At 52.3% G+C, this 10,028-nt stretch overlaps 1 non-coding gene across 1 annotated transcript; it reads right to left on the bottom strand.

Moving 5' to 3' along the window:
• Window positions 1-8,388: 8,388 nt before the first annotated feature.
• On the bottom strand, window positions 8,389-8,581 carry LOC134938173 (U2 spliceosomal RNA). Its single transcript, XR_010180795.1, has one exon. It is a non-coding gene; the product is annotated as a U2 spliceosomal RNA (small nuclear RNA).
• Window positions 8,582-10,028: the final 1,447 nt, after the last annotated feature.

The raw sequence follows: 10,028 nt of genomic DNA, 5'->3' as shown, positions 1-10,028 counted from the left end.
TGCGGTGAGGTCAGTGACTGGTGAGGCACTGCAGCCATAATGTCCACCGAGTCCCGCCGATGACCCCTACCACCGCCAAGCAAAAGCCTGCTACTGCCCCCAAGCCGATGCCCAATACCACCACCACAAATGGCCTCTGCCCAAGCCATTGGCCGCCACCTTCCTGCCCTGTCTCCCTCCATTGCCACCATCCTGCTCTGTCTCCCTCCAGTGCCACCATCCTGCCCTGTCTCCTTCCACACCACCATCCTGCCCTGTCTCCCTCCACGCCAGCATCCTGCCCTGTCTCCCTTCATATCAGCATCCTGCCCTGTCTCCTTCCAGTGTCACCATCCTTCCCTGTCTCCTTTTACGCCACCATCCTTCCCCGTCTCCCTCCGCGTCAGCGTCCTGCCCTGTCTCCTTCTACGCCACCATGCTGCCGTATCTCCCTCCAGTGCCACCATCCTTCCCCGTCTCACTCCACGCCACCATCCTGCCCTGTCTCCCTCCACATCACCATCCAGCCCGTCTCCTTCTACGCCACCATCCTTCCCCGTCTCCCTCCACGCCAGTGTCCAGCCCTGTCTCCTTCTATGCCACCATTCTGCCCTGTCTTCCTCCAGTGCCACCATCCTTCAACGTCTCCCTCCACGCCAGCGTCCTGCCCTGTCTCCTTCTACGCCATCATGCTGCCATGTCTCCCTCCAGTGCCACCATCCTGCCCTGTCTCCTTCTACGCCATCATGCTGCCGTGTCTCCCTCCAGTGCCACCATCCTGCCCTGTCTCCTTCCACACCACCATCTTGCCCTGTCTCCCGCCATGCCACCATCCTGCCCTGTCTCCCTCCATGCCAGCGTACTGCCCTGTCTCCTTCTATGCCAACATCCTGCCCTGTTTCCCTCCACGCCAGCGTACTGCCCTGTCTCCTTCTATGCCACCATCCTGCCCTGTCTCCGTCCACACCAGCATACTGCCCTGTCTCCTTCTATGCCACCATCCTTACCTGTCTCCCTCCATGCCAATGTACTGCCCTGTCTCCATCTATGCCACCATCCTGCCCTGTCTCCTTCTATGCCACCATCCTTCCCTGTCTCCCTCCATGCCAGCGTACTGCCCTGTCTCCTTCTATGCCACCATCCTTCCCTGTCTCCCTCCACGCCAGCGTACTGCCCTGTCTCCTTCTATGCCACCATCCTGCCCTGTCTCCGTCCACACCAGCATACTGCTCTGTCTCCTTCTATGCCACCATCCTTACCTGTCTCCCTCCATGCCAATGTACTGCCCTGTCTCCATCTATGCCACCATCCTGCCCTGTCTCCTTCTATGCCACCATCCTTCCCTGTCTCCCTCCATGCCAGCGTACTGCCCTGTCTCCTACTATGCCACCATCCTTCCCTGTCTCCCTCCACGCCAGCGTACTGCCCTGTCTCCCTCCACGTCACCATCCTTCCCTGTCTCCCTCCACGCCACCATCCTTCCTTGTCTCCCTCCACGCCAGCATCCTGCCCTGTCTCCTTCTATGCCACCATCCTTCCCTGTTTCCCTCCATGCCAGCGTACTGCCCTGTCTCCTTCTATGCCACCATCCTTCCCTGTCTCCCTCCATGCCAGTGTACTGCCCTGTCTCCTTCTACGCCACCATGCTGCCGTATCTCCCTCCAGTGCCACCATCCTGCCCTGTCTCCCTCCACGCCAGCATCCTGCCCTGTCTCCTTTCACACCACCATCCTGCCCTGTCTCCCTCCATGCCACCATCCTGCCCTGTCTCCTTCTATGCCACCATGCTTCGCTGTCTCCCTCCATGCCAGCGTAATGCCCTATCTCCTTCTATGCCAACATCCTGCCCTGTCTCCCTCCATGCCACCATCCTTCCCTGTCTCCCTCCACGCCACCATCCTTCCCTGTCTCCCTCCACGCCAGCATCCTGCCCTGTCTCCCTCCATGCCACCATCCTGCCCTGTCTCCTTCTATGCCACCATCCTTCCCTGTCTCCCTCCATGCCAGTGTACTGCCCTGTCTCCTTCTATGCCACCATCCTTCAGTCTCCCTCCATGCCAGTGTACTGCCCTGTCTCCTTCTATGCCACCATCCTTCAGTCTCCCTCCATGCCAGTGTACTGCCCTGTCTCCTTCTATGCCACCATCCTTCCCTGTCTCCGTCCACGCCAGCGTACTGCCCTGTCTCCTTCTATGCCACCATCCTTCCCTGTCTCCGTCCACGCCAGCGTACTGCCCTGTCTCCTTCTATGCCACCATCCTTCCCTGTCTCCCTCCATGCCAGTGTACTGCCCTGTCTCCTTCTATGCCACCATCCTTCTGTCTCCCTCCATGCCAGTGTACTGCCCTGTCTCCTTCTATGCCACCATCCTTCCCTGTCTCCGTCCACACCAGCGTACTGCCCTGTCTCCTTCTATGCCACCATCCTTCCCTGTCTCCGTCCACGCCAGCGTACTGCCCTGTCTCCTTCTATGCCACCATCCTTCCCTGTCTCACTCCATGCCAGTGTACTGCCCTGTCTCCTTCTATGCCACCATCCTTCCCTGTCTCCGTCCACGCCAGCGTACTGCCCTGTCTCCTTCTACGCCACCATGCTGCCGTATCTCCCTCCAGTGCCACCATCCTGCCCTGTCTCCGTCCTCGCCAGCGTACTGCCCTGTCTCCTTCTATGCCACCATCCTTCCCTGTCTCCCTCCATGCCAGTGTACTGCCCTGTCTCCTTCTATGCCACCATCCTTCCCTGTCTCCCTCCATGCCAGTGTACTGCCCTGTCTCCTCCTATGCCACCATCCTTCCCTGTCTCCCTCCATGCCAGTGTACTGCCCTGTCTCCTTCTATGCTACCATCCTGCCCTGTCTCCCTCCATGCCAGCGTACTGCCCTGTCTCCTTCTACGCCACCATGCTGCCGTATATCCCTCCAGTGCCACCATCCTGCCCTGTCTCCCTCCACGCCAGTGTCCTGCCCTGTCTCCTTCTACGCCACCATCCTGCCCTGTCTCCCTCCACGTCACCATCCTTCCCTGTCTCCCTCCACGCCACCATCCTTCCCTGTCTCCCTCCACGCCAGCATCCTGCCCTGTCTCCCTCCATGCCACCATCCTGCCCTGTCTCCTTCTATGCCACCATCCTTCCCTGTCTCCCTCCATGCCAGTGTACTGCCCTGTCTCCTTCTATGCCACCATCCTTCAGTCTCCCTCCATGCCAGTGTACTGCCCTGTCTCCTTCTATGCCACCATGCTGCCGTATCTCCCTCCAGTGCCACCATCCTGCCCTGTCTCCCTCCACGCCAGCGTCCTGCCCTGTCTCCTTCTACGCCACCATCCTGCCCTGTCTCCCTCCACGTCACCATCCTTCCCTGTCTCCCTCCACGCCACCATCCTTCCCTGTCTCCCTCCACGCCAGCATCCTGCCCTGTCTCCCTCCATGCCACCATCCTGCCCTGTCTCCTTCTATGCCACCATCCTTCCCTGTCTCCCTCCATGCCAGTGTACTGCCCTGTCTCCTTCTATGCCACCATCCTTCAGTCTCCCTCCATGCCAGTGTACTGCCCTGTCTCCTTCTATGCCACCATCCTTCCCTGTCTCCGTCCACGCCAGCGTACTGCCCTGTCTCCTTCTATGCCACCATCCTTCCCTGTCTCCCTCCATGCCAGTGTACTGCCCTGTCTCCTTCTATGCCACCATCCTTCCCTGTCTCCCTCCATGCCAGTGTATTGCCCTGTCTCCTTCTATGCCACCATCCTTCCCTGTCTCCGTCCACGCCAGCGTACTGCCCTGTCTCCTTCTACGCCACCATGCTGCCGTATCTCCCTCCAGTGCCACCATCCTGCCCTGTCTCCCTCCACGCCAGCGTCCTGTCCTGTCTCCTTTCACACCACCATCCTGCCCTGTCTCCCTCCATGCCACCATCCTGCCCTGTCTCCTTCTATGCCACCATGCTGCGCTGTCTCCCTCCATGCCAGCGTAATGCCCTGTCTCCTTCTATGCCAACATCCTGCCCTGTCTCCCTCCACGCCACCATCCTTCCCTGTCTCCCTCCACGCCACCATCCTTCCTTGTCTCCCTCCACGCCAGCATCCTGCCCTGTCTCCCTCCATGCCACCATCCTGCCCTGTCTCCTTCTATGCCACCATCCTTCCCTGTTTCCCTCCATGCCAGCATACTGCCCTGTCTCCTTCTACGCCACCATGCTGCCGTATCTCCCTCCAGTGCCACCATCCTGCCCTGTCTCCGTCCACGCCAGCGTACTGTCCTGTCTCCTTCTATGCCACCATCCCTCCCTGTCTCCCTCCATGCCAGTGTACTGCCCTGTCTCCTTCTATGCCACCATCCTTCCCTGTCTCCCTCCATGCCAGTGTACTGCCCTGTCTCCTTCTATGCCACCATCCTTCCCTGTCTCCCTCCATGCCAGTGTACTGCCCTGTCTCCTTCTATGCCACCATCCTTCCCTGTCTCCGTCCACGCCAGCGTACTGCCCTGTCTCCCTCCACGCCACTAAATCTAAATCAAAGTATTTGACTCCTGGTATTTGTACAGACAACACTATTAAGCAGCATAGATTAATTATTATGGATAGTTATAACCACATTTGTATCTTGGTATTGTGAGAAATAAACAGAAACACTGTATTTAAATAAACAAAAAAAGTTTTTTTTAAGGGTTTGACTAACGTTAGGGCAGCCTTAGTATGCTTTATCATGTTCTGCATTACAGCAGTGGCACACAGGGGAGATGCAAGCAACCATGTCTAAAACGCTCCCCCCTTGTGTCACCCCCCCTTAGAAAACACAGTGGGGTAAGTACAGCTTTGCATCTAGACTCTCGCTGGGAGGCACACTGCTGTAACAGCACCACAAAAAACCTAAGCCTAGCAGGATCCTACCGCATCTCACTGTCTTCACCTCCCCCTTCCGCACTGTAGCGGCTAAATGTCACTGCACGTGAATGTCGCGGCCACCCCTTCCCCACCGCAACCCTCCCAGACAGTAACTCACCAACTTGTATTCTCTTGTAACCTCTCTGGACAGCAGCGCACCTCACTTCTGGCTTTACGGCTCCTCTCACTGACCATGTAACGTAACGTGTCACACAGGGTTGGTGCTAGGGTGTTCGACGCCCCCCTGCAAACTATAAATTTTCCCCTCCCATACTTTACAAAGGGACAGCGCGTGTCGAAAAAGGGATGTGGTCTCACAGGGAAGGGGCATGGCCACTCAATTGTACCCCCATTTTAAACACCCCAGTAGTGGCGCTGCTTACACATAACACCCCAGTTGTAGCACCGCTTACACATAACCCCAGTAGTAGCACAGCTTACACGTAACGCCACAGTAATAGCGCAGCTTACACGTAACGAACCCAGTAGTAGCGCAGCTTACACATAACGCCCCAGTAGTAGCGCAGCTTACATGTAATGCCCCAGTAGTAGCGCAGCTTATACGTAACGCCCCAGTAGTAGCGCAGCTTATACGTAATGCCCCAGTAGTAGCGCAGCTTACACTTATGCCCCAGTAGTAACTCAGCTTAAACGTAACACCCCAGTAGTTGCGCAGCTTCCACGTAATGCCCCAGTAGTAGCGCAGCTTCCACGTAATGCCCCAGTAGTAGCGCAGCTTCCACGTAACGCCCCAGTAGTAACGCAGCTTACACGTAATGCCCCAGTAGTAGCGCTGCTTACACGTAATGCTCCAGCAGTAGCGCAGCTTACCCATAACACCCCAGTAGTAATGCAGCTTACACGTAACGCCCACAGTAGTAGCGCTGCTTACACGTAACGCCCCAGTAATAGCGCTGTTTACACATAATGCCCCAACAGTAGCGCAGCTTTCCTGTAACGCCCCAGTATTAGCGCCACTTACACGTAATGAACCCAGTAATAGCGCAGTTTACACATAACGCCCCAGTATTAGCGCCGCTTACATGTAATGAACCCAGTAGTAGCGCAGCTTACACATAACGCCCCAGTAGTAGCGCAGCTTACACATAACGCCCCAGTAGTAGCGCAGCTTACACATAACGCCCCAGTAGTTGCGCAGCTTACATGTAACGCCCCAGTAGTAGCGCAGCTTATACGTAACGCCCCAGTAGTAGCGCAGCTTACATGTAAAGCCCTAATAGTAGAGCTGCTTACACGTAACGCCCCAGTAGTAGAGCTGCTTACACGTAATAGCGCTGCTTACAGGTAACACCCCAACAGTAGCGCAGCTTTCCCGTAACGCCCCAGTAGTAGCGCAGCTTACATGTAACACCCACAGAAGTGCAATTTATTCACATTCCCCCCCTCCCCCGCACACACACATAAATGCACACACACACACACACTTTCTCACTTACAGTACTCTCCCTGGCTGGCAGGATCTGGAGCAGCATGTCCTCCTCTGTGGCTGCAGACTGATGGTCCCATGTAGCTCCACCCCCTCCACCCGTGTAGCACCGCCCCTCCATCCATGTAGCCCCGCCCCCACTATACGATCAGTCACTGCATTGTCACAGGATGGGAGGGGGAGAGGAGAGGAGGCTTTCAGCGGGGAGCGCGGTCCTGGTGTCACACGCAGCATGACACAGTGCAGACTGCAGAGGAGAGGGAATTGCTGCCCCTCCTCCCTCTCGGGTCGGACTAAACTTGGCAGCAGCTACTGGGGGACGGGCAGGTATGTAAATGTTCTCCAGTCTAAACATAATAGTTGCTGCACGCCCCCGGAATCGCCCACAGGCCAATCATATGGGACTCAGTGACAGGGGCGTGCCTGCATGTGCTTGCTGTCGGCACGCCCCTGTGAAAGCGGCACTGCTAGAGGTGCCGCTTCTAGTGTTTTTTTTTTATGGGCTATGACTGCCCTGTGGCTGGCCCCGCCCCCCGCTTCCGGATCTGTATCACTGACAGCGGGAGGCACCGAGAACGGTGCCTCCAAAACATGTTTAGAAATGTTTTTTAGTAGGTAAAAAATTATTAAAATAATGCAAAGGCTAAAGTTCATACTTATAACACAAAATATGTGTCATAAGTATGTTCTTTGTATTATTTTAATAATTAATGACAGGGGAGGCACTGCCTCCCCTGCCTCCCCTGACTGCACGTCCCTGGAGGTAACTCCATCCTCAGGGAGGATTCTGTACAAGTAAACAGGGTCCCTGCTCACACACTGTCTACAAACATTGCAGCTGGCACTACTCTAGTAGTATAGAACCCTTTTGTCTGTGGCACAGCATAACTTGTTGCCAGCAATAGCACAAACTGCCTCCTCTTACATTACATGCCCTAAGTCTTAGTAGAAAGGACAGCACACACAGTGCTAGTGCCACCGATGCTTATCTGCCGGGCTTTACAGACCAGTGACATTGTACGTCAGATGAACCGTGACAGCCAGGTTACAGGGCAAAGGAGGCCTGAACAGAACTACCCAGAGTGAATGGGAAAGGCAGTGGATCAGTGTTCCCTCAGTGTGGCCACAGAGAGGACAGGCCTTTATTTACACTACAGGGACATGTCTAAGAAAGACTAAATATATATATGCATATATATCCACTTGTGGACACACTCTAAAGAGGGCTACAGACCTGTGCACAGGCGGAAGAACATAAGTTGTACTAATACTTACTTCTGAATACATGGGATACTCAGTAAGGGTAATCAGATAATTGAAACTGGTAACAAACTGTTTTTCTTATGCGTGCATATTTTGATGGTAACAGCTTGAATATTTGAGTTAAGGTTTGAATAGTATAATAAGTCAATATAACCAATTCAAGTAAACGTGCATAACTGCTGAGAAGGACGGTGATGGGATATGCAACATCTGAATAATTAAACAGTCTATGACAGTATTGGCATAATATACGGTGTGAAGACCAACTGTTTATTATCTGTACTTGATGATTTACTGTAACGTATTACTATTGTTCAAGTTGTTTGATTTTCCCACTGCCTTTAATAAACCGAAGTTGAGTTGACTGCTCCCTGAACAACCCGCTTGTGCAGAAGTATATCCCTTACCTCTCCGAAGTATCGTGAACGAACTTCCATCTTAAGTTGGTATCCCGGTACACAGATAGTGTAAAGCGAACATAATCCCCAGGTAAAAGATCATCTACTCACCCAATAACATTGTCCTTTATTTGCCCGGGTATCACACGTAGTACCATTGTAGCGTTTAAAAATGCTTTGACTAGAAGGAGTGAAATACCCGCAGCCTGGAACTAGACACAAAATACTACATTGCAGAGCAGCGTTCAGCCCCCTTTATCAGTTGTTACATTTTAAAAGATAATAATATTCCTGAATGCAAAGGTGAACCAAAGTAATCTGTTTGCAAATTGACAAATTTAGGTGGTACAAGACACTGTAAAATGGGCATGCAAGCACACTTAAAGATGAAAAGCAGCAATTGTCTATTTTTGGATGACAGAACAGGAAAGGTGCACTGGTCGTGGAAGTACTGCAATACTTAGTCAAAGCGTGGAGTGGACATAGCAAACTCTTTTACTATTTCCCTGATCTAAAAATCCATTTAATATATGGCCTCCAGATAGGGGGCGTATCAGAGATTAAACTTATGAGAACAGATACAGTACTACACTTGATCTTAGCCAAAAGCATCAGCGGCCTACCTGCCTGCTTACCAGTCCCTTCTGATGCCCTGTCTGGATTTTGCACACCGACTCCTATCTGCCTAGGAGACAAGCAGGAACAGTCTTGTGTTTGTCACTTGCTAGCTGGAGGCACAATTTGCATGAGCTCCACCTCTGGCACACACCTACAAGCCGGCTGAAAGGCATCCTACCTGGCTCCCTAACTTTTGTCTGTGCATTGCGATCCATCAGACATTGTGAAATACTTCAATGGAATATTCTCTAGTTCCACAAAATTCTTAGTGTTTGAATGCTGTGGCAAGAGGCTTTAAACAGGCGTCTAGTAGTTTCTGGAACTGCAATAGTGTTCTGGAATGTCTGTTCTATGATCCAGGTTCTATGATGTATGTGCTTGTGTGCTTTCCATTCTGAAATGTCTTGCAAAGGGCTAAATTTGATATTTTGAAAATGGCTTACCTTGGTGCACCTTTACATTCACTCATTGGGGTAATCTTTTAAAATGTACTGTATATATTTTTTAAACTAGCAGATGCTTCCCGGCAGCAGGTATAAAAGGCAAATACCAATGCAGTTATTACTTCATCTGTGGCTTTGTCAAAGGAATGGAGCAGAGTTGTTCAATATTTGATATATTTCTGGTTTTTATCTGGTGCATTTGGAATGCCAAAGCTGAGTCACAGTTTTGTGACCTGTGTGAAGTGACATCCAGTCCAACAGGGTCCAGAGCAGAAGTAACATACATAGTAACATAGTATCTGAGGTTGAAAAAAGACAATTGTCCATCGAGTTCAACCTATTTGTGGTCTCCTATGCATGATGATTTGACTAAAATTTCTGACTGATGCTGCTGTCAGCCGTTGCATTTTATCCCTATTTATAGTAACTATAATGCATGACTATGCACCATACCCCTGGATATCCTTATCCATTAGGAATTTATCTAACCCATTCTTAAAGGTGTTGACAGATTCCGCCATTACAACTCCCTCGGGCAGGGAATTCCAAACACGTATTGTCCTTACCATGAAAAAGCCTTTACGCCGTATTGTGGGGAATTCTCCTCTCCTCTAACCTGAGCGAGTGTCCACGAGTCCTCTGTGTTGATCTAACCGAAAACAGGTCCCGCGCAAGCTCTGTGTATTGTCCCCTTATATATTTGTAGATTGCAGATGGAAATGGATTATCAGTGCGAGATACAATGCCAGTGGTAGAGAGAAGAGGTTTTAGCAGTGATGAGGTTTTAGGGCCAGTCTTCTCACAGACAGCTTTCTTATAGCATGGGGGGAGAGAGGTGGTGTTAATGCAGGATGGAAAACGGGTGCAGGGATAATTATATGCAGTGCTTAAAGTGGTCTTAGAGAGGAGGTGGAATTCACCCCCCCCTGCCCCCCGGCGCCCATGCAGTAAATATATTGCTCGTGCCTATGGCACGCTGCCCAAAACGGGGGTTTGTTCTCAAAA

This window comes from Pseudophryne corroboree, chromosome 6 (genome assembly GCF_028390025.1).
Source record: "Pseudophryne corroboree isolate aPseCor3 chromosome 6, aPseCor3.hap2, whole genome shotgun sequence".
Classification (NCBI taxonomy): Eukaryota; Metazoa; Chordata; class Amphibia; order Anura; family Myobatrachidae; genus Pseudophryne; species Pseudophryne corroboree.
The sequence above is the reverse complement of the archived record's forward strand: the minus strand, read 5'-3'. Positions and strand labels throughout refer to the sequence as shown.